Source organism: Cheilinus undulatus, linkage group 15 (genome assembly GCF_018320785.1).
Source record: "Cheilinus undulatus linkage group 15, ASM1832078v1, whole genome shotgun sequence".
NCBI lineage: Eukaryota > Metazoa > Chordata > Actinopteri > Labriformes > Labridae > Cheilinus > Cheilinus undulatus.
Genome location: NC_054879.1, coordinates 1,615,312 through 1,620,297, shown reverse-complemented (window position 1 = coordinate 1,620,297; position 4,986 = coordinate 1,615,312).

Genomic DNA, 4,986 nt, shown 5'->3' with positions numbered 1-4,986 from the left:
GAGTGAAGGAGGAGATGGAAGGAGTAAAGGAGGAGGAGGTGGAGAAAGTGGAGGAGGAGATGGAGAGAGTGATGGAGGAGATGGAGAGGGTGAATGAGGAGCTGGAGATAGTGAAGAAGGAGAAGGAGAGGGTGGAGGAGGACCTGGAGAGAGTGAAGGAGGACTTGGAGAAAGTGAAGGAGGAGGAGATGGAGAGAGTGAAGGAGGAGATGGAGTGAGTGAAGGAGGAGATGGAGAGAGTGCAGACGGAGATGGAGAGAGTAGAGGAGGAGATGGAGAGAGTGAAGGAGGAGGATATGGAGAGAGTGACGAGGAGATGAGAGAGTGAAGGAGGAGATGAGAGAGTGAAATAGGAGATGGAGAGAGTACAGGAGGAGGAGATGGAGAGACTGAAGAAGAAGGAGAAGTGAAGGAGGAGAAGCTGGAGAGAGTGGAGAAAAAGGAGATGGAGAGAGTGAAGGAGAAGCTGAGGAGATGGAGAGAGTGAAGGAGAAAATGAAGAGAGAGAGGGAGGAGATGGAGAGAGTGAAGATTGAGATGTAGAGAGTGGAGGAAGAGATGGAGAGAGTGAAGGAGGAGCTGAGGAGAGTAGAGGAGGAGATGAGAATGTGGAGGAGGAGCTGGAGAGAATGAAGGAGAAGGAGATGGAGAGAGTGACAGGAGATGAGAGAGTACAGGAGGAGGAGATGGAGAGACTGAAGAAGAAGGAGAAGTGAAGGAGGAGATGAGAGAGTGAAGGAGAAGGAGGAGATTGAGAGAGTGACAGAGGAAATGGAGAGAGTGAAGGAGGAGATGGAGAGAGTGAAGGAGGAGATTGAGAGAGTGAGGGAGGAGATGGAGATCGTGACAGAGGAGATGGAGTGAGTGAAGGAGGAGATGGAGAGAGTGCAGACGGAGATGGAGAGAGTAGAGGAGGAGATGGAGAGAGTGAAGGAGGAGGATATGGAGAGAGTGACGAGGAGATGAGAGAGTGAAGGAGGAGATGAGAGAATGAAGGAGGAGGAGATGGAGAGAGTGACGGAGGAGATGGAAAGAGTGAAGGAGGAGGACGTGGAGAAAGTGAAGGAGGAGATGGAGAAACTGATGGAGGAGATGGAGAGGATGAATGAGGAGCTGGAGAGAGTGACGAGGAGATGAGAGAGTGAAGGAGGAGATGAGAGAGTGAAGGAGGAGGAGATGGAAAGAGTGAAGGAGCAGGAGCCTGAGGGAGTGAAGTAGGAGGAGATGGAGAGAGTGAAGGAGGAGGAGATGGAGAGAGTGAAGGAGGAGGAGCTGGAGAGAGTGATGGTGGAGGTGATGGAGAAAGTGAAGGAGGAGGAGGTGGAGAGACTGAAAGAGGAGGAGATGGAGAGAGTACAGGAGGAGAAGGAGAGAGTGGAGGAGGACCTGGAGAGAGTGGAGGAGGACTTGGAGAAAGTGAAGGAGGAGGAGATGGAGAGAGTGAAGGAGGAGCTGAAGAGAGTATAGTAGGAGTTGAGAAAGAGGAGGAGGAGCTGGAGAGAGTGAAAGAGGAGATGAAAGAGTGACGAGGAGATGAGAGAGTGAAGGAGGAGGAGATGGAGAGAGTGAAGGAGGAAGAGATGGATAGAGTGAAGGAGGAGGAGCCTGAGGGAGTGAAGTAGGAGGAGATGGAGAGAGTGAAGGAGGAGGAGATGGAGAGAGTGATGGAGGAGGAGCTAGAGAGAGTGATGGTGGAGGTGATGGAGAAAGTGAAGGAGGAGGAGATGGAGAGACTGAAAGAGGAGATGGAGAGTGTACAGGAGGAGGAGATGGAGAGACTGAAGAAGGAGATGGAAAGTCCAAAGGAGGAGATGGAGAGACTGAAGGAGGAGGAGAAGGAGAAAGTGAAGTAGGAGGAGATGGAGAGAGTGAAGGAGGAGGAGCCGGAGAAGGTGATGGAGGAGATGGAGAAAGTGAAGGAGGAGATGAAGAGAGTGGAGGCGGACCTGGACAGAGTGGAGGAGGACCTGGAGAAAGTGATGGAGGAGGAGATGGAGAGAGTGAAGGAGGAGGAGATGGAGAGACTGAAGAAGGAGATGGAAAGTGTGAAGTAGGAGATGGAAAGAGTGAAAGAGGAGGAAATGGAGAGAGCGAAGGAGGAGAAGATGACAGCAAAGGAGGAGGAGATGGAGAGACTGAAGAAGGAGATGGAAAGTGTGAAGTAGGAGATGGAAAGAGTGAAAGAGGAGAAAATGGAGAGAGTGAAGGAGGAGGAGATGACAGCAAAGGAGGAGATGGAGAGAGTGCAGACGAAGAAGGAGAGAGTGGAGGAGGAGGAGATGGAGAGAGTGATAGAAGAGGAGCTGGAGAGAGATAGGTGCAGGACAAATGGAACAGAAAGGAGAATGCAGAGAGCGAGGAGAGAGAGAAAGAGGAGGATTCTGATAGGGTGTTACCGAAAGACTTAAAGGGTTGGGAGCAGGAGGAGAGACAGGAGGTGATGAGAGAAGATACTCATCCCAAGCAGGGCATCATTTCCAGACTTACGCTCCGCCACATGGAACACAGCAGAGACAATATCATCAATGCTGTGACCAAGACCAAGGAGAAGAATGAGAAGTTTCTTAGGAAACAGGGAGCTTTAGAAGAAAAGATAAGACAGAGGAAGGTGGAAGCTCTTCTAAAGAGAAATGAAGAGGGAGTAGAAGCTCAGCATGAGCAGATGGAACGAGAGGAGAGGAGAAGACAGGAGATAATGAAACAAGACTCTTATCTTTGTCTTCATCTCCATTTTCTCCTCCTTCACTTTCTCCCGCTCCTCCTCCTTTACTCTCTCCATCTCCACCTCCTTCACTCTCTCCTACTTCCTCCTTCACTCCCTCCAATCCTCCTCCTTCCCTCTCTCCACCTCCTCCTCCTTCCCTCTCTCCAGCTCCTCTTTCACTCTCTCCAGCTCCTCCTTCACTCTAAGATAAGAGAGGAGGAGATGGAGAGAGTGAAGGTGGAGAGAGGGAGAGGACACTCAGAATAAAGAGAGAAAGTGGGAGGAGAGGAGAGTATAATACAGGAGCAGAGGGAAAGACAGGATCAAGAGATACAGGAGGTAAAGGAAGGAGAGGTGAGGATGGGACAGTAGCAGAGGGAAAGAGAGGAGAGGGAGTTATAGGAGACTAGGGAAATAGTGGATAGGATCTTACAGAAGCACAGGGATCTACAGGAGAGGTAGAGCGAGCGGCAGAGACAGCAGCTGATTAAATGACAGGATCAGTTGATGAGGGGTTTGCTAGATCTAAATAGTATTAGCCTAGAGTTTTTAAAGATGTTTGTCTATTTTAACAATTTAAGAAAATACAATTGAAGAAGTTTTAAAAAATAAGAAAACATAGAATTGAATTCTTATCTAGAACAAAGTTATTTGTCCTATAATAAGGGGTGGTGGTGGTGGGTTTAAATGACAACAAACATTAATTGTCTAGTTTAACAATTTAAAAATAGAAAAAGGTAGTTTAAAAGATTAAAAAAGAAAACTCTTGTAATGTTTCACTCAAAGTTATTAGTCCTCTGATGAGGGGTGGTGTTGGTGGGTTTAGGTGACAAAACACACTTATTGTGTAGTTTAATGATTTAAAGTATAGAAAAAACTACTTTAAAAATAAAAAAAACTGTTTTTTTTTTTGTTTTTTTTTGTCTAGAATAAAGTTATTTGTCCTCCGATGAGGGGGGGTGGTGGCGGGTTTAGGTGATAAAAGACAATGAATGTCTAGTTATTAATAATTTTGAAAGAGAATAAGATTGCTTCTAAAAATTACAAAAACATGTTATTGAATTTTTTTACCCCCCCCCCCAAAAAAAGTTATTAGTTCTCCTATGAGGGGTGGTGGTGGCAGGTTTAGATGACAAAACACACTAATTGTGTAGTTTAACCATTTTAGATATAGAATTAAACTACTTTAAACATTAGAAAACCTATATTATTATATGTTTTTGCTCTAGAATAAAGTTATTTGATGAGGGGTGGTGGTGGCGGGTTTTGATAACAAAACACACTAATTGTGCTGTTTAACAATTTAAAATATAGAATTAAAATAATTTTATAAATTAAAAACTTATATTCCCATTTTGTTACTTAGACAAAGTTAGTTGTTGTTCCACTGGGGGGGGGTCATTGTGGAGTTTGATTATAAAAAATAATTACTGTCAAGTTTAACAATTTAAAAATTGAATTAGAGCAGTTTTAGGAATGTAAAAAGTAGAATATTGTATTTTTTCACTAATACAAAGTTATTTGTCCTCCGATGATGGGGGGGAGGGGGCAGTTTTAGATTGTTTAAGATAATTACTGTCTAGTTTAACTATTTAAAAATAAAATTCAAAGTAGTTTTAAAAATGAGAAAAAGACAATATTGTATTTTTTCACTAGAATAGTTATTTGTCCTTTGATAAGGAGGGGTGGTGGTTGGTTCAGATGACAACACACACTAAATGTGTAGTTTAACAAATTAAAAAATAGAACAAAAGTAGTTTTTAATCATTTAAAAAAGGAAAATTTTGTATTTTTTCACAAGAATAAAACTATTTTTCCTGCAATGAGGGGGGCTGGTGGCGGTATAAGATTAGAAAAGATAATGATTGTCTAGTGTAAGTATTATAAAAATCCACACAGAAAGGCCCTGTTTCGGAAGTGAACCAGCAACCTTCTTGCTGTGAGGCAACAGTGCTAACCACTGCACCACCATGCCACTCCAGTTTCAAAAAGGAAAGAGTAAAATATTGTATTTTTCCACTAGCTTGAAATTATTTGTCCTCCGATGAGGAGGGGTGGCAGAGGTTTTAGATGACAACAGACATTAATTGTCTAGTTTAATAATTAAAAATAAATTAAAGTAGATTTCAAAATGAAAAAACATTTAATGTTGATGTTTTTCACTATAAAAAAGTTATTCGTTCCCTGATGAGGGGTGGTGGTCACTGGTTTAGATGACAGCAGACATTAATTTTCTAGTTTAATCATAAAAATTTTCTAAAGGTAGTTTAAAAAAATTAAAA